This window comes from Tenrec ecaudatus, chromosome 1 (assembly GCF_050624435.1).
Source record: "Tenrec ecaudatus isolate mTenEca1 chromosome 1, mTenEca1.hap1, whole genome shotgun sequence".
Classification (NCBI taxonomy): Eukaryota; Metazoa; Chordata; class Mammalia; order Afrosoricida; family Tenrecidae; genus Tenrec; species Tenrec ecaudatus.
Genome location: NC_134530.1, coordinates 206,597,621 through 206,618,495, shown reverse-complemented (window position 1 = coordinate 206,618,495; position 20,875 = coordinate 206,597,621). Strand labels below are relative to the sequence as shown.

Sequence of the window (20,875 nt, the reverse complement as noted above, 5' to 3'; positions counted from 1 at the left end):
TACACCAAACCTATTGTTTTTAGAAATCAAGACTTTGTAGTCATTACCTTGATTCTTTCTAGTTTAATTCTCAAATCAGAGTTAGGAGTCCTGGTGGCATAGCGGTTCTACGCTGGTCTGTGATCCACAAGGCGGGCAGTTTGAAACCATTCATGACTCCACTGAGAAGCTGGAGAGCTCTACATACTCAGAGAGAAAGGCCTTACACTTTTCATCTTTATTAGTGTAGCTCATCTCGAAAGCAGATACAACAAAAAAATCTTTGATTCCCATGCAAATTTGAAGAATACAAATTTTAATAAGAAGTGAAATTTCACAGCCAAAAAGAGGAGGTGTGTAGGAAGGATATTGCTAATGTATTACACTTGTCACTTGTGTTCCCACTCCCACTCTGGCACCGTTGTAAGTGTTAGTGAAGCCGGCAGATGAAAGACTTTGAAGCAGCATCAAAGGAAAAGGAGCTATTCGACACAGAATTCAGGTATATTCCTGAGTGTTAACATTTTTTCAGCTTTCACTTTCAGTGTTAATTATAATATACCATAGGTTATTAATTGCATTGGTATTTTTTGAAAAATAACTTTTAATTATCAAGCTGTCTATGATTCAGTCCTTGAATAACATATAGAAACAAAATAAGTCTAAGATGAAACACAATTTTTAAAAACATTTTATTAGGGGCTCATACAATTCTTATCACAATCCATACATATACATACATCAATTGTATAAAGCACATCTGTACATTCTTTGCCCTAATCATTTTCAAAGCATTTGCTCTCCACTTAAGCCCTTTGCATCAGGTCCTCTTTTTTTTTCTCCCTCCCTCCCCACTCCCCCATCCCTCATGAGCCCTTGATAATTTATATATTGTTATTTTGTCATATATTGCCCTATCCAGCATTTCCCTTCACCCCCTTTTCTGTTGTCCATCCCCCAGGGAGGAAGTCACATGTAGATTCTTGTAAATCGGTTCCCCCTTTCAAACCCACTCCCCCTCTACTCTCTCAGTATTGCCCCTCACACCCCTGGTCCTGAAGGTATCATCCACCCTGAATTCCCTGTGCCTCCAGCTCCAATCTGCACCAGTGTACAACCTATCCAGACTTGCAAGGTAGAATTTGGATCATGGTAGTTGCAGGGGGCGGGGCGGGGGGGAGGAAGCATCCAAAATCAGGGGAAAGCTGTATTCTTCATCGGTGCTACATCGCACCCTGACTGACTCGTCTCCTCCCCTAGACTCCTCTGTGAGGGGATCTCCATTGGCCAACGAATGGGCTTTGGGTCTCCACTGTGAACTTCCCCCTTCATTGATAATAAATAGCATAATAAATGATTCCAATATTCCATGTAACAAATTTGAAAAATCTGACCAGTTTTAATTTCAATGCAATTTTGGGTTACTTATAAGGTAGATAATTTTATATATTAGATACAGTGCTTTGATCTTTTAACTTTTTTTGTTGTGCTTTACTGAATCTTCCAGAGAAGATAAAGTTGTCTGTTCCCACAAAGGTTTACAGCCTCAGAAACTCAAAGGGGCAATTCTACTCTACCTATAGAATTGCCAAGTGTCCGAATTTAGTAGATAACTGTGAGTTTGGTTTTGGGTTTTCTGAATCTTGTCTTAAGACAGAAAGAAAGTATAAGATAACATTCTTACCCTTCTGAATGACTATATGAAATATATGTGTATATATATATATGTCTGTATATATATTTTTTCCACAACTTATGCCAGCACTCATCTGTTCTATCAACAAGCATTCATTCTGTATCCAAATTTGTCTCCCTATCTAACTATATTAAAACTATAAATTTGGGTTTAATTAACTATTACCCAATTGGTTTTTCAAATGGTCTTGAAATTTATATTTCTGTTTTTTTGAAATTTATATTTCTATCAACATTTTAAGAGTGTATACTTGGTTTCTCATAGTTTCCAGCAATCTGTATGATATGCCTATTCATAATTGTAATAAATTGATTTATCACAAATACCTTAATTTTTGTCACAGTTATAAGAATATTAATTTTTATATTAGAACCAGATGTCCATGCCAGTTTTATTTTCTATAAATAGTTTGTATTTTTGGATACTTTTTCTATACAGTTACTAATCTTAAATTATTAATAAAAACATAGATTCTTAAATGTTCTAATTCAGTCATTTTCATAAGTTATGCAAACATTTCCCTATTATTAGACCTGTCACATGCCCACCCCCACGATAATGCCATAAGTTTCAGTGAGGCAGGAAGGTAAAATCTTTTTAAACTGAATCACAGAACAAGAAATGTTTCTGATTTCTTAAACTATAATATCTCAGAACCCCTTTGTGTAATAAATGATGCAAATATTTCCCTACCCTACAATTTATGTTTTCATTTTTATTTTGCACACATGTATTTCTTCAAAAGCTTAACATTCTTCAAGTAATAGAGGTTTTTGTGTAAATAGATGCAATTTTCCCATGCTTTAGTAAATCTTATCCTCATGAAAGTATTGTCTCCCAACATATATGTATCTTTGTATTTCCTCATATTAAACTGATCTCACTTTCTTACATATGATATGAGGTTATAATTAAATTTTAAGTTATTTTATATTAATACTAACTTTGGAAGCACTATTTTTAAATGGTTTATACAAAATTCAAAATTATTCCTTTTTATGTACATAAAATTATAACTTAAACATATCATATAATTATAAATTAATGATATACATGAAATTATATTCTATTATTCTTTCCTACTGCTTGATGAACATATTTCAATGACCATAATACAGAGAAAGTGATTATGAAAGGAATATAGTACTATAATTCTATTTTAATTTGTTATTTTTTTGTGCTTAAGAGTATTTATTTCCTAATAAAAATTAATAAATTAACCTAAATTTCTAAATTAAGTTTAATACAATTGAAACTCTATGTACTAGATATGTAGTTATTAGTAATTTCCATCTAGTCCACAAAAGCCCTGGTGGCGTAGTGGTTCCACTTTGTGCTTCTAACCCAAGGTCAGCAGTTCAAAAACACCCGCAGTACTGCATAAAAAGATGAGTCTTTCTACTCCTGTAAACAGTTACAGTCATAAACTCACAGGTGCAGTTCTTTGCCTTTCCAGCACCATCCTCAAATCACAGTTATGTTTGAGCTATTGTTGCAGACACTGTGACAATCACCTTATCCAGCTTCTTCCCCCTTGTCATTGCCCCTCTCCTTCACAAAGCATGAGGTCTTTTCCAGGACCTGTCATCTTCTGAGAGCATGTCCAAAGTACATGAAAGATACCTTTCATTCTTGATTCTAAGGAACATTCTGGTTGTGATTCTTACCAGGCAAATCTGCTTGTTCTTCAACAGTCGTCAGTGCTTTCAATACCAACTACTAAGTGGACACCTGCCCCTCCCCCGAGAAGAATTTAATTCAAAGGACGGCATTGAATCTGCAGCTTTGGGAGAGGGACACATCTGATCAGAGCACACGGGAGCAGTTGAAGGGGGAGGACGAGAGAGTGGCGCACATCCCAGCCCACCAGGCTGGGAGGACGATGTTCGCAATTAGAGAAGCCAGTCCACAGAGAGGACCACATCGTCAGCCCCACTGTGAGATATGACACCCCTCACTGACCCATAGCCCTATAGGGGACAACACTGGAGATACAGTGTGGGAATTGCACACCATCTGATCCCTCCACACCGTGGCAAAACATTAAAGGTGTGCAACAGAACAGCAAGGGAATGGAGTGGCGAGTCACCCAGGGAATGCTGAAGGTGGACTTTGGGGCCAGGGCGTGGTGCCCAAACAAACTGGACTGGAAAACATGCCTAAATGCCAACAAATGACCCTTGAACTAACTACAAGTTTTTCTTTCTTGTTGTGTTTTGTTTTTGTCATTGTTTTGTTGTTGTTGTTGTGTTGTATATTGTTGCTTGGTTGTGCTGTCTTGTTTTTGTGCATGTTATTATCTCCGCAGGTCTGTCTAAATAAGACAGGCTGGATGAACAATCTGGAGGAGAAAACAACGGGACCAACAGTTCTGGGGAGACATGGGAGAAGGGGAAGTGGGGGGAAAGGTAGTGCTGTTAACCAACCCAGGGACGAGGGAACAACAAGTGATCCAAATCGGCGGTGAGGAAGGTGTGGGAGGCCTGGTAGGACATGATCAAGAGAAATGTAACCAAGAGGAATTGCTGAAACCCTGGTGGGGAATGAGCATGATAGTAGGACAGGAGGAAAGTCAAAGGAAATAGAGGAAAGAACTGCGAGGCAAAGGGCATTTATAGAGGTCTAGATAAAGACATGTACATATCCAAATATATGAGGATGGAGAAATAGATCTATGTGCCTATACTGATACGTTTAGTATTAAGGTAGCAGAAGGACATTGGGCCTCCACTGAAGTACTCCCTCAATGCAAGAATATTTCTTCTATTAAATTGGCATTCTATGATGCTCACCTTCCCAACACAACCACTGAAGACAAAGCAGGTGAACAAGAAACTGTGGTGAAGAAAGCTTATGGTGCCTGGCTATGAAAATATATAGCATCTGGGGTCTTAAAGGCTTAAAGATAAACAAGGGGCCCTCTAGCTCAGAAGCAACAAAGCTCACATGGAGGAAGCAAACCAGCCTGTGCGATCACCAGGTGTCAAAGGGAACAGGTATCAGGCATCATCAGAACAAAAAAATCTGCCCATAGTGAATGAGGTGGGGAGTATGGACTGGAGACCCAAAGCCCATTTGTAGGCCACTGGAAATCCCCTTACAGAAGGGTCTCGGGGAGGAGACATTCCAGTCAGGGTGCTATGTAGCAATGATGAAAATACAATTTTCCTCTAGTTCCTAAATGCTTCCTCTACCCCCTCCCCTCACTATCATGATCCCAATCCTACCTAGAAAGTCTGGCTAGATCAGAGGATGTACACTGGTACAGATAGGAACTGGAAACACAGGAAATCCAGGGCAGATGCTCCCCTTTGGACCAATGGTGTGAGTGGCAATACTGGGAGGCCAGAGGAAGGGTGGTTTGGAAAGAAGGAACCGATTACAAGGATCTAAATGTGACCTCCTCCCTGGAAGATGGAGAACCAAAAAGTGGGTGAAGGGAGACGTTGGACAATATAATAATTTACAAGATATGACAATATTATAATTTACAAATTATTAAGGGTTCATGAGGGAGTGGGGAGCGGGAAGGGAGGGGAAAAATGAGGACCTGATGCCAGGGGTTTAAGTGGAGAGCAAATGTTTTGAGAATGATGATGACAATGAATGTACAAATGTGCTTTACACAATTGATGTATGTATTGATTGTGATAAAAGTTGTATGAGTCCCAAATAAAACAATTTATAAAAAGAAAGGAAACATTTGCAGCAACTTTACCATTATAATTAAATGAAATGTAAATATAAATAATTTTTTTAAAAGAAAATATCATAATTTGGGTTGGAGATCTCATGCAACAAATTTAGCTAATGCGATGTGTCCATTGATTCCTTGATTGCTCTTTCCATGAACATTGATTGAGAATCCAAACAAGATAGAACCTTTGACAACTTCAATCTCTCTCCATTTATGATGAAGGTACCTCTTCAGTCTGTTGTGAGGATATTTCCTTTTCTTTACGTAGACTTGTAATTCATACTTAAGAGTGCAATTCTTGACTATCACAAGCAGGTGCTTCAAATCCTTTTCACTTTCAGGAAGCAAGGTTGAGTCATCTTAATTGGGTAGTGTTGAAAAAATGGGAGTACCGGTATATATGTTACAATATAATGTATCTTCTTCCCATCTTAAAACATTTTATTTGGCTTCTGATAAAATGTATTTTTATTATATGTGCCCTACATATTATTTGTTAAATTTCCTTAAGAAATTTTATATTATCACTATCCATTTAAATTTACTACAACTACTACTATTGTTGACTCTTTATTGGACATTATGCATTTACCATAATAGTAAGAGGTATGCCAGCTTGCTCATTATAGTGGCATGGGGCAGGGAGGCACCAGCTGGAGAGCATCTCCACTCTTAAGAAGGGTCTCAGATGGTCGTAAGGAATCCAGACCCCTATACTCCATGTCTTCCACCACCTCATTCAAGTAGAGGTAAATCACAAAGCCACACTCGCTGTCATGCAGTCAATTAGAGGACTGGGTACAACTACTCCTGTGGGTTTTCGAGACTAATTTTTCAAAGGAGTTGAAAACCTCGTTTTTCCCAGTGGAGGTGCTGACCTTAGGGATAGCAGTCCAACGCATAACCAATACACCACCTGGGTTCCTGCCGTAGGACTCCTGCTTGTAGGAGGGTTTGTCCAACACCCACAGCAAGAACCCCAGGCAAGTGTGCCAGCAACCAAGGGCAACTTTGCTGGATTCCTATGTTCTATGCAGCCTGAAGCCCTGGGCTCAAATATCTGTGGAATGGAAAGGTAAAGAGGTAGGGGGGAGGTTTCAGAGTGTGTTTGGAAGAAATATGTGTGGATTTATGGCACCCCAAAGTTAGCTGATTGGACCCTTAAGTCTTCATGTTTCTTTGGCTAGGTGCACTGTCATACTCTCAAGACCCTTGCAGAAAGTTCAAACCCTTAGTGACTTGTCAAGCTCTGAGGAGAGAGCAAGCATCCTGATCATAAAGGCAGGCCCTGCAAAGGTGGGTGGGAAGCCCTGGAAGAGGTGCTGAGAGGGACGCTCAGACACTGCACTGGAAGATGCTGAAGTATGTCAACTGTTAAACCAAAGCATTATCCAGTATTGTCTCTCCCAAGCATCTTTCTCTGCAGAATAATAAGCCCTACTCTGATTTGTGACAGTGATGAGACACAAGGAAACCTTACCTGTCATTCTTTCTAGGTTCATATTTTCAAAATTATTTAAATCAGATCAAAGGGTGGTTTGAAAACAGAAAAGGACACAAAACTCTTCTATTTTCACATAACACCAATTGTTCCATAGAAAACTGGTCTCTGGAGCCTAACCATGTCCTAAAGTGAGAAGTTAATGCACCTTTTCCATTTGCATTTCTATATAATTTTAAAATATTATATAGAAAAATATGCCCATTTTTGTACAACAAATTCCTAATAGAGTTCTATATTTTTATTATTGAATTTTCTTATCTTACTAGGTATAAATTTATTTTATGAAGTAATTCTTTGTTTCTAATAGCACATGAATTATTCTTTTGTTGAATTATTCGTTTTTTGTTTGTTATTTGTTAGTTGTTTTTTAGTATTATTAAATAATGACATCCATATTATGTTCCTACTTTTCTCTCCTTAGATACATAGGTTGAATATTAAAAGAGTGATATTAAAAAGTTAAACAAAGTTTATAGCATAGACATATAATTAAATTTGTATTATCATGGTATAGTTTTAATTGTTTGAGTTAAATCCTAGTGAAAAATATCTAAGTTATTGGATGATAAGTGAAGATTATTTGCTTCCTGGAAAGCTGGATAGGATATTTCCAAATTTTATATTGATGTAGAATGTCTTTATTACATTTTTACCAGGTTTATCATCATGATCTAGCAATTACTAGAAAAGAGTGTTGGCATTGCCAACTATAATATTGAATGTCTCTATTATTTTCAATTCTATCCAACTTTGCTTCATGTACTTGGATGCCCCATTGTTAAGATGCATGTATTGTATACTGTTGTACCTTCAAAGAGGATCAACTGCTTTGTCATTATCCAGTGTTTCCCATTATTTGGATGCACTTCCTTGCTCTCACATACACTTGGCTTCTAATGAGGATGGCTGCTCCAGTTTTCTCTTCATTAGCATCAGCCTGGTAACTTTCCATTCACTTACTTTCCTCCAAGTACTTATATTTAAAATTGATATATTTTATTGGCCTCAAGATATAGATAGACACTAACCATCTCTAACTTTTATTTAATATTAGTAGATTATCACATGTAAATTGAGTTAGTTGGACTACTAGATTATTGATTTAGTTAAGTTAATATCTACTGAGTTTATAATTGCTATCTGTTCATTATATTTCTTCTTTGTTTCCTAATTTTTCTTCTAATTTTGCCTTATTTGACTCTTTTATATGATTTCAATTTGTATTCTTTCTAAATGTATCAATGATGTTTCTCTAAAAATAACTTTTTGTCCTAATATTTACAATAAATATTCTTATGTAATATTTGTCTACTTTTAAAAAACAATTCACATGTTGGGTCAATCTCTTACCACTTGAAAGGATGCTATATTTCATTTTGTTTATCTATTTCCTGTTATTACCTGATATAGTGTGTTACTTTTACATTATCAGCCATTACTACTATTAATATGTCTTCTAGTTATTTTTTGATTCTGATATTTCTATCACATATATATTACATATTTAAAATCCCCTCCTCCTCCAATTATAATTCTTAGATGGTCTGTTCTGTTTTTGCTTGTTTGTTGTTTTGTTCTTTTTTCCCTCTTGGTATTTCATTCTAGGAAATTTCTCTTCTCTGCATATTAACTCTTTTCTCAGCAATAGCTAGGTAATGGCTGGGTCCATTTAAATCACTTTCATTTTCTGTGACTGTGTTTTTATATTTATATCATTTCTTTTAAACATTTTCAGTGCTTGCCTCTCTATGTTCCTTGCCCATCTTTTCTTGTCAATTGCCTATCTTCTCATCATCATGGTTAATTTTACAAGTTACTATCAAATGTGTTTCACCTCCTGGAGAGCTTCTGTATCACACTAAAATATTGCTCAGGCCTTCACAATTCGCACTATCGAGAGCATGTTTGAGTCTGTCCTTGCAGCCAGTGTGTCAAATCAATCTCACAGAGTTGACCTTATTTTCAATAAGCTTCTATTTATTTAGTTGGAAATGTAGCTTTTAAAAATATCTTAACTTTCTTATTGTGATTTGGTGAAGCTTTACAAAGTAGACTATCATTTCTACATGCAACCATTCATGTGCATTTGTCTCACCTCATCCTTTGCAATTCCTTCAATGTACCATTTACTTTGCTGATTTCTCCCTGTGTTTCCTGGTTTCAGTCCTCCTTCGGTTTTTAGTTGTGTGCTCAATAAAGTTATATAATCATTTAGGTTTTGACTTATTCAGTAACATGATTACTTTTTTCCCCAATTAAAAAAATAAACAGAAAACAATAAATTATAGGATAAAGTAAGAGTGGGTTGAAACAATGAGTTTTAGACTGAGGGCAGGAAGCTCAATTACACTCATCTACTACAAAAATACGAATGCTTCACAAATGTGCATGCTATCCTTGCACATGAGCCAGGCTAATCTTCTCTGTAGCATTCCAAGTTTAGTATGTGTGCTGCTATTGCAGCTTGAATTGCCTCCTTTAATTCCAGGTGTTCTCAATTGTATGCTATCTCCTAAAATGGTTGAGCTCTTAAAATATTAGTTATGATCCTTTAACATAGTTTATAAATTTTTGTTGTATCAGGGAATGAAAATTAATAGGCTTTTTGACTTATGGTTTAAGTTGACCTGGATAGAAATTGATCTGTGTGAGAGGCTTCACATTTTCCTAGTGCCCTTGATTTTCACATTAGCCTTCTCTAAGTGTTCTTCCTCGGGGAGTTGTTTCAGGTAGCACTCCCTGCTGGGATCTACTGTGAGACTCATGGAATAATTACTCAAGACAGAGATAGAGTGATGAGGGAAAGGGAAAGGGGCTCAAGGGAGAGAAGACCCCTCTCCAGATTCTCTGAGTGCTGGATTTATTAACATCCCAAAGGAGGACACTTACAGAGTTTCAAATGCAGGAAATATGTAAGGGCACAACAACTTCAGGCTCAGGGTGTTCTCAAATTATCAAAATAGTCTTCCACGTAAGCGCATTCGTAAACACATTTTGACTTCGGGAAGGGTTTAGGGTTTCATTTGGTTTGCAACAAGGAATCTCCTTTTCATTCATTGTTTGCGCCCTTATTGGCCCATTCACACAGCCCCAAATCCAAGGTTAAATAAAATTTTTGCACCCAAATAACCCTCCCAGGGAAGCAGGGCAACGTTTCAGCACAGTGTTTTCCAGCCCTTTTTACGAGTGTAGTGATGGCATACTGGGGCCTGCTAGTGTGGTGGTAAGCTTGAAAGAAGAGAGAGCCTTCTATAATCTTCCAATGAAATTGTTGTCTTCCAGGGAGCTATGTCTTTGTCTGTGGCCTCTCATGGTGTTTCTATAGAAGTATAACTTTTAACTCTCATCCTTTAGGCTCTTTTCTGCCCACAGCATTGTTAATAATTTTATCTGAAGCAGAAAGAATTGTTTTCTCCTTGTGATAGATAAGTTTTATATTAACATGGCTTTATCAGACCTCTCAGTGGTTTGGCAGTTAAATCTACTAATGTCCCCAGACTGAACTGGCACAATGTAATCGAGGCCAATCCGTTATAATATTAGGATGGGATACAACACCTTTATTCAGGCTACAGTAAGGATGGAGCCAATTGAAATTAAGTTTCCTTAGGGAAATCTTCCTGTATGGGTAGAAAAGCTTGCATGATTTTGCCTGGCTCAGTGTCCTGTGCCCGGCTCATAGATCACCAGTTCTTTGAGACATGAGCCAACCATTTGCTATAATGCATGAGGATCAACAGTCTACCAGTTGACTTATGAACTTGGGATCCATCTGCATCTGCATTTACAAGCCTGATCTGCTGATCATGATTTTATTTGCCTTTGAAGGCACAAGCCTATAATCTTTAAATTAATCTGGTGTTCACTAAACTCTACTGCTATGTGAGTAGGGTGAACTCTCCAGGTTAATATTTTATCCACAAACTTGAAATCTACCTGGACTTGGCCTTGCCCACTTCTTCACTGTGTGAATGTTTTATAATATAAATTTCTCTCCATATATATTCACATACAAATATAATTGGTTTTGCTTTTCTAGAGAATCCAGCATACAATCCTTGAGTATATAAAGAAGAAAGGTTGGATGGGAATTGAGTAAGAAAAATATCCAAAGTGGGATGTGTCTTTCTAAAGATTTTCTCCTGGAGAGTAGGCCTTTGTTTTGGAGAAGCTTCTGAGTATAGTTCATAATAATTACTAGATTCTGAGTATATTTACAATTACTAATCCTTCCAGAGATATAAAAATGTCCTTCTCAGATATTTACCTTAAAAAGAGATTGAATTTTAGGGAGGTAAAACCATTAAATATGTGTTTTTAATATTATGGCTGCATAATTCCTTTTTTCACATTCTAGTCCATGGTTAGGCTCCAGAAATGCATCAGAAGTTCCATTTTTGCATTGCTATCAGATCTGGATTTAGTGGATTTCATTCCAATTCAGGGGGTTCTGGCTACAACTCAATAGTCAGATGTATGTGTCTCTACGGGTTTGGAACAGCAATAATAGATTTTGGATGATTAATAATATACTTTCCAATAATAGATTTTGGATGAATCGATGAAAAGTCATTACTTTTTAAAATTACCATATTTCTTGGAATTTGGTTGTTGTTTTAAAGAATGGGACTGGTGGCTTCCAAGACCTTTATGTGTCAGGGTTGAAATTAAATGTCTACTGAAAGTGTATGGATAGATACATATGGTAACTGTGTTAGTCTGGGTAGACTAGAGAAACAAATTCATAGACACTCATCTCTATATAAAAAAGAAGTTTATATACAAGAGCAATTTAATATTGAGAAAACATCCAAGCCCCGTCCAGATCAAGTATGTAAGTCCAATATTAACCTATATGTCCGATATCATTCTATAAAGTCCTCCTCAGACTTACGAAACACATGCAATGATGCTGTATTCAGGAAGCTCATAGGCCAGTGGTTTGGAAGTCTTTTGGATTCAGTGGCACTGTAAGCACCTCAACGTTGGCAGGGGTCTCCACGTGGCTTCTCCCCTCCAGAGGTCTGGTTGCATCAAGGTAGATCCATGTGGCTTCTCCAGCTTACAGGGCATAGTGCCATGTGTCTTGTCAGTAGAGCATAAGAGTAATATTGTTTCTTGCTAACAGATTATCTCTGTCAATCTTCAACTCTCCACTATAACCTAAAATAGCTCATGGTTAATTTTTTAAGTGCTGCTTTTGTTTTGTTGTTTTGTTTTGCTTTGTCTTATTTTTGTGCTTCTACTGCTCTCTTCATGTCTATCTAGATACGGTAAGTGGGATAAGCAATCTGGAAATCAAAACAATGGGATTGACAGTCCCAGAAGGAACACGGGAAAGGAAGGGGACTGTCAACAAACCCAGGGGCAAGGGAACAACAAGTCATCTAAAATTAATTGTAAGAAGGGTATAAGATGCCTGGTGGGGCTTGATCAATGGAAATGTAGGAAAGAGGAATTACTGAAACTCAAATGAAGTCCAAACATGATAGTAGGACAAGTGGAAAGTAAAAAGAAATAGAGGAAAGAACTAGGAGGCAAAGACACAGGCATGTATATATGTAAATATATGTATATATAACAATAGGGTAATATGCCTATGTACATACATTTGTATGTTAAGTATTAAGGCAGCAGACGGATATTGGGCCTCTACTTAAGTACTCCCTCCATGCAATAATACTTTGTTTGAGTAACTCAGTGGCATTCTTTGATGCTCACCTTCCCTGACATGATTGCTGAAGACAAAATGGGTGCCTAAGTAAATGTGGTGAAGAAAGAAGATGGTGCCCAGCTATAAAAAGATGTAGCATCTGGGGTCTTGATAGCATGAAGATAAACAAGCAGCCATCTAGCTCTGAAGCAACAAAGTCTACATGGAAGAAGCACTCCTGCTTGTGTGATCATGAGTTGTTGGTGCGTTTAGGTATTAAACATCAAAGACCAAGAACCAAAAATCATGTCGATGTGAATGAGGCAGTAGGTGGAGTGGAGACCCAAAATCCATCTGTAAACAATTGTACATCCTCTTACAGAAGAGTCACAAGGAAGAGACTAGCCAGTCAGGGTGAAATATAGCACCGATGAAATGTACAACTTTCCTCTAGTTCTTTAATGCTTTCTCTCCCTCCCCACTATCATAGCCTGAATTCTACATTACAAATCCAGCTAGATCAGAGCATGTACACGGGTACAGATAAGCGCTCTCAACACAGGGAATTAAGGACTGATAAACTACTCAAGACCAATAATAAGAGTAGCGATACCCAGAGAGAAATAAATGGTGGTAAGGGAAAAGGGAAGCCAATCACAATGATCAACACATAACCCCTTCCCAGGGTGAGGGACAACAGAAACATGCTTGAAGGGAGACAGCAGTCCGTGTAAGACATTAAAAAAAAAAAAAAAAGATAAATTATCAAGGGTTTTAGAGGAAGAGAGGGTAGAGTACAGGAGAAAATGAGCTGATATCAAGGCTCAAGTAGAAAGAAAATGTTTTGAAAATGTTGAAGGCAACTTATGTACAAATGTTCTTGACAAAATGGGTGCATGTATGGATTGCGATAAGAGCTGTAAGCGCCCCCAAGAAAAGGATCTAAAAAAATTGCTGTTGGAAAGTTAAACTGGGTGAATAAGTAAATGAAAAATGATTAAATGCCAAATTTCAGAATTAAAATTATTTTATAATGAAGAAAAAGACTTAAAATAACAATTTTGAATATGTTGAACATTGCTTGCTTATGGTCCAAAGTAGAGGAGAAAAATCCCTATTCCTCAGCTTATAACATGAATTCAGTCCACTTCATTTTACCAACTCAAATTCTGGCCAGAAATGTGATAGAAATGACTAAACTGATAAACTACCTTTTTAAAAAAATTAAAAACAAGTGGCTCATTTAAAAAGTATTTAAATTTCTTAAGCTAAAGTAACTAATCCCATTCCAGTGAATTCCAGAACTTTCAGAACTTCTCAAGTCCATCAGGAGGTGATTAATTAAGAAGGAAAGTGGTCCAGAAAGGAGGCTTACGCAGATGACTTTAATTTTCATAGAAATTTCTTCTTTTCTGGCTATGCAGGTTAATCACTTTAAAGTATTCTCCTTTCAGTCCTTTAACGTATATAGCTGATATTTTTTGTGTTAGAATCTAAAAGAAAGACACTACTTTACTGTGTCCAACCAATGTTTTGTATCTTTTAAACAAAACCACATGCACTTATCAGAGGGGCGCTTGGATTATATTTAGATTGGACTTTCCCTAGCGAGTTTCTTCATTATGCAGCAAAGAGGCCAACACCTTCCCAAATAAAGCCTTTTGAATTGCCCGATATATTCATATATTTGTGAGAATTGACTAACATATTTTCATATATACCTACTTGCCTTTCTGTTTAACATCACAATTTATTGTCTACTTACAATCAACCTATATAAAACTTACTGCATTAAAGTCAAACAAATAGGACAGGGTGGAAGAGCCCTTGTGAGTTTCTAGAATGTAACTTTTTACGGGAGTAAAAACCAGCCTTTTTATTCTGCAGAGAGGCTCGTGGTTTTGAACTCCTGACCTTGTGGAAGCAGTCAAATGCGTAATCCCTTGCTACCAGGGCTCCTCCACCTATTATAAAGCCCAGCCTTAATTACTTTATATAAAACAGTAATGCACTTACATTTATAATAAAATATTTTAAAAACCTAATATTATTTCCATTACCATTGTGTTAGTCTGGATAGAGAAGCAAATCCATAAACACACATATGTGTGTAAGAGAGTTTTATATAAAGGATAGTTGGACATTAAGAAAGCATCCCAACCCAGTCCAATCCAAGCCCATAAGTCCGATATTGGCCCATATATCTGATACCAATCTATAAAGTTCAGACTCATGAGACACATGCAATGACGCTGAATTCAGGATGGTCACAGGCCTGTGGGTAGAAAGGCTTTGGCTGCAGTGGCGTTGTAAGCATCTCAGTGCTGGCAGGGTCTCCATGTGACTTCTCCAGGTCCGGGGTTCTCTGCATCAGGGTTGGTCCACTGGGCTTCTCCTCAAGGATGTCTCACAGGGAGTCAGCCTTGTCAGTAGAGAGTCTCCATGGAAGTGCAGTAGTGAGAGACAATCTCTCCCATCTCCAAGGGGAAAAACAGATTTCCCAGAATCCTCAGCAGAAGGCCGTGCCCACATAGAGGCCTCATTGGCTATGATCTGATTGACAGGCTGGAGTCCATCCCTACACTCTTAATCCTCAAATTGACAAATGATTGTATAATTACCTCAATCATATTTATAAACAATTCTTGTTATCATCTAGCAAACTATTTATTGACTTATATATGTATTTGTATTAGATAATGAGCCTTCATGGAGCAGTGGGGATGTATTGGGCTACTTACCCACGGTCAGCAGTTGGAAACCACCAGATGTTCTTGGGAGAAAGAAGGTACTTTATGCCCTAGTAAGTGGTTACAGTCTTGGAAAACTCACAGGGTCCGTTCTGCTCTGCTATTGCAGTCACACTGAGTCAGATTTGACTCGATGCCTGTGAGTTTGGTTGTAGTTTTGGTTTTCTTATATGTGTTCCCTCTCCCCAAAATGTGTGACTCATAAAATTAGGGATTTTATCTTCTTTTTCAATGAGGGATTACATAACTGAAAAATAGTCCACACACACACACCAAAACAACCTGTCATTGAGTCAGTTATGAATTATAGAGACCTTATAGAAATACCAGAACTACCTTCTAGAATGTGAATGACTTTAAATCTTTGTAGAAGCAGACTGGCACAGTTTCCTCTCACACAACATCCGTGTGTCCAAACTGCACACGTTCTCATTAGCAGTGGAGTATGTAACCTTTGTGCTTCCGTGGTTCTTTCTGAGGGCACTGCAAGCATTGGACTGTGTTTAACACGCAGACCACACGCACACACACAGATATATATCTGTGTGTGTTTGTGTATTGAAGCACAAACAAGTACAAATGCACATTTGAAATTAAATGTTCACCCTAGTTTGTAAACCATAAAACATGTTCTGGTGAGTCAGTGGCTTCATAGCCAAGGTACACAGAGAAATAAATGGATGAAAATTCTATTTACCTTTTTGGATATATGGCAACTTTGCTTGAGACATTTTCAAAACTCAGAGATATGTTCTGCTTAATAATTCTCTCTAGACAGGCTTTCTATATCAGCTGTGAAAACAAAATAAAATAAAATGTATTTCATTTGTTTCTGTGACACATATCGCCTCCAATGTTAAGCAGCATTAAGCTATTAAGGCAAGGATTCCATCCAATGGCACCGACCATCCTGTGTGTGCTACGCTCCTGCAATGAGAGTCCAAACATGAAAGGCATTCCTCTAATGGCAGCATATGAAAGTTAGCTTAGTATTTAAAAACAAAGCGGACGTTGTACAGGAGCCACATCAGGTCCATGTTGGTCTGGTCCCTCGTATGACTCAAGAAAGGCTGTCTGGGCAGAGGTGGGCACTCTTCTCTTTACACTTCCTTCGCACTGTGGGTGAGAGACGAACAGACGGCCTGCTTCCCTCTCGCTTCCTAGGCTGGGATGGCTAGTGAGGTGGTTTGAAAACTCGTCTACATTTGGTTCCCACTCATTACTACAGGTGACCCACTTATTGCCATCTTGCCATCGTTCATGCGTAGCACCCACGTTAGGATAGAGGACTGCTACAGTAGCTCTCCAAGACTGTCACTCTTTATAGAAATAGAAAGCCTCACCTTTCTCCCAGGCACCTGCTTGCCTTGAACATCTCACACATAATCCACTATGCTACTATGGCCCCAGGGGGGTCTGCAAGGTCTTCCCTGTCATTTACATACTCTGAGAACGTCATGGTTTGTAACACGAATATCCATGAAGAACGTCTTGCTTGATGACCCAAGAAGGAGGATATGTAGACACTGATAACAAGCATTAAACTTCAGAGGATGGAAGTGCAATGGTTTGTTCTGAGTTTGTTATCAATTGATGAGGCTGCCCAAATCATTTGCATAAGCCAAAGTGTTGCCTGGCTGATTAAAAGCAAAAGCATACCTTAATTGCTTAATATTTTAAAATAATATTCAGAACCAGAGACAAAAGATCAAATCAAGCTATTTGTCCCACAGGCCCTCATCTATGTGTATATAATTCTGTTCCACGTAGTTCATAAAATAGGTTTATGAATTCTGAGTTAGAATAATTCAAGGATGTAGTCTGTTGGTGTTGATGATTAGTACAAATATTTCTTTTTTAATTAAAAGATCATTTACTGGGGGCTCTTATAACTCTTACAGCAATTCAAACATCAATTATGTCACGCATATTTGTACATATGTTGCCCTCATTATTTTCTACACATCTGCTTCCCACTGGAGCCCTAAATACCAGCTAGTCTTATTTAGCTCCCTCCAACCCTCACACCAACGGGACCCCTTGGTAGATTATACATTATTAGTATTTTCATATCTTATACTGACTGATGTCTTCCTTCCCCCATGATTGCTGTTGTTCATTCCCTGGGTGGGGATGGGGGATAATGTGTCCAGCATCGTGATCAGTTCCCTCTTCCTCCCCTACTCTCCCACTTTCCCCCTACCCTCCTGGTATCACTACTACCGTTCGTGTTACTGGATTCCATGTGTAGTGAGCTCTAATCTCTTATCTGTACCTGTGTACCTGCTCCAGCTAGCCCGCAGTGAAAGGCAAGACTGGGGTCATGATAGTGAGACTGAGGAAGACTCAAGGAGCAGAAGATATTGTGTGTTTCATTGGTGGTGGGTGCTATACTGCACTCTGTTTGACTCATCCCTTCCTTGTAATCTTTCTGTGAGGGGATGTCCCATTGTCTGCAGATGGGTTTGGGGTGTCTGCTCTACCCACCCCCCTCATGCTCAGCAATATGTTGTGTTTGTTAGTTTGGGGTCTTCTGATGCCTGTTGCTTGATCCCGTTGACACCTCATGATGGCAGAGAAGCTTGATGCTTCTCTGTTACATAGTCACTTGTTTAACTTCAAGTCTTTAGGACACCAGATACGACATTTTTTAATAGCTGGGCACCATCAGCTTTCTTTACCACATTTGTTTGTGACCCATTTTGTCTTCAGTGATCTTGCGGGAGGGTTAGTATCACAGAATGCCAGGTTGTTAGAACAAAGTGTTCTTGCATTGAGGCAGGACTTGAGCAGAGGCCAAATGTCCATTTAATACCTCATTGTTTGCCATATAAATATATGGACCTAGGCCAATACTTCTATTTTGTGAATTAATATATTTATATATGTACACATCTATATTTATACCTCTATCCCTAGCTTTGCTTCCTAGATCTTTCTTGTTTTCTTTTACCTTCCTCCTCCGCTACCATCATGCTCACCCTTCTTCTGCCTTTCAGTTAAGTCTTCTCAGCTAGATTGCTGTTGCGTCAGCACTCCCAGGAGCTCTACGTTCTCTTTGTTATTGTTGGTTTTGCCTACCTATATAAGATAGGTCTGGGAAGCAAACTCAAGGAGAAAGCAACGGAAGTGACAGTTCTGGAGGGACTTGGGGGAGAGGAGGAAGCAGGAAAAGGAAGTGGTGAGCAAACAACGCCATAGACAGAGGTACAACTAGGGAATTAAAATCTACACCAAGGAGGATGGAAAGATTTCTTGAATTATATTATCTCAGTGTAGATGACCTGAGAATGCCAACTGAGATACAAAATAATTTGTTTGAATCCCTCTAGGATTTTCCCTTTTATTGTTTTTGGTTTCTGAATGTAGTATTCAGTATGGTTATATATTCTTTCCCCAAATACTTAGATATCATTTACCCATTGTTTTAATTTCCATTTTACTTTAACCTTCTTTTTTGTCATCTAGTTTACATGTGTATGCTTGAATACCATGTATATTTTCCGAAGATTGGTATGTGGTAGTTATATAATTATTTGAGGGGATTTGAGTAAAGGTGTGGAGTCTAGCCTGTCAATCAGGTCATAGCCAATGAGGCCTCTTTGTTCGCATGGCCTTTTCCTGGGGATTCTAGGAAGTCCTGTATTCCTCCTTGGAAGCAGGAGACTCTCTCTCTCTCTCTTTCTTTCACTCTCTCTGTCTGCTGACTTCCTGGGAGACATTGCAGCTAGCAAGACACATAGAGCTATGGTAGAGCCATATGGAGACTCCTGCTAGCACTGAGATGCTTAAGACAACCCTGGATCCACAAGACTTCCCACTGACTGGCCTGTGATCTTCCTGCATTTGACATCATTGCATGCGCTTTGTGTGTCTGAAGAAGACTTCATAGATTGGTATCAGACATATAGGCTAATATCAAACTTATGGACTTGATCTGGACTGGGCTCAGATGTTTTCTTAATGTGCAATTACTCTTTATATAAAGCTTTTTCTTATACACATATGACTGCTTACTAATTTGTTTCTCTAGTTTACGCAGACTAACACATTGGTGTAAGTTCTAGTCTTCTAATTGGTGTTCTCAAATATAAATGAATTGTAGTAAAACATGAAATAGCTATTATATGTATATATTTACATTTATATTTACATCTATTCATTTTAATAGTTAATCTTGTACTTAGGTGTCTATTTTAATGTCCTATTACCTGTCAGTTTGGTATGCCATGGTGGCTTACATGTTGCTGTGCTGCTGGAAGCTATGACACTTACCAGCAGGTTCTCCACAGTGGACATATTTCAGAGAAACTTTTGTACCAAGAGACTTGAAAGAAAGATCTAGCCATATGGTTTTTGAAGATTATCCCATGAAAATAAAATATGGGGCACAACAGAATTATGTCCACTACTATGCTTTGGACATGTCAAAGAAGGGATGAGTTGGTAGCGGAGTACTCCATGTTTGGCAAAGCAGAGAAACAGAGAGGCAATGGAGGCCCTCAGTTAGCTAGATTGGCATAATTACCCATCATGGTAGATTAAGGATACTCGTGACTGTGAGAACGCTGCAGGGCCGGACAAAGCTCACCTTCATTTTATATACCAGGCCCCTGCTTTGGAGGGTACACCAGGTAAGCTATCTCTCTCTACCTCTGTTTTATATGTGTTTTTTAGATATGGCCATTTGAGTTGCATATATCTCTCTATATATAGACACATCATATTTTAAATAATATACTATTAGTAATGTATGCTAGTTTCTCCAAATCAATATTTGTTACCTTCATGACACATCCATGACCATTTTCCTCCGGGAGAAATGTAGGTAAACAAACACCAGCTGTCCCTGTTTCATTTTCATTTTGATCTCTGTCAGTGAAGGGCATGCCGGCCTCTCTGCGCTAACAGAAAAATGAAGAGAACGAGACTCCAGGACCCAGTTGGGGACATTCTCCAGCACACTAGCCTTTGGAGCTTGAACCCATGCTTTTAGTGTAAGTGTGCTCATCCCAGAGCGTTTGATTTTACCGTGTCATACCAACTATAATGCAGATATCGAAAGGAACACTTAATTCAGCGATGTGGGAATAAAATAAAAGGGAAGCAGCCCAAATCAGAATGTCAGAGATCTGAAGGAACGTGCAGCGTGAAAGAAAATCCTTCACGAAGCGTTCTGTAGTGAGGATTCTAATTTCCATCGCTGTTGTCCTTCACCTAGAGAGCATGCAGCTGAAAGATATGAAACGCTTTGCCCTGATACTGGCCAGAGAAGAATAATGCCTCTCGAGTAATTTCCAAGTGAAACGAAGAAAGCAATAAGCACAGTGGTTGGTAGTTTGGAGACTATGGGAATATACTTTCAAAGAAAGCGTCTCATCCAAATGAAGAGAAATGAGGGAACAGCCCAGCAGACAGGCGTGCCCTAGTGCAGCCGGCTCTATTTTGACTCAGCTTATTTTCCTCATCACTGAGAAGGGGCAGCTATACTATCAATCATAGTCAGATCATTTTTCCTCTGTTAAATAGACAACTTGTCAGGTAGGTAACTAAATGTATGTTATGCTCCAACAATGTCACTTAGGAACAGAATCAG

The 20,875-nt window shown here is 38.3% G+C and overlaps 1 non-coding gene across 1 annotated transcript; it reads right to left on the bottom strand.

Moving 5' to 3' along the window:
* Positions 1 to 9,236: 9,236 nt before the first annotated feature.
* LOC142438258 (U6 spliceosomal RNA) lies at positions 9,237 to 9,339 on the bottom strand. The gene has a single exon (XR_012782673.1). It is a non-coding gene; the product is annotated as a U6 spliceosomal RNA (small nuclear RNA).
* Between the last annotated feature and the right edge of the window lie 11,536 nt (positions 9,340 to 20,875).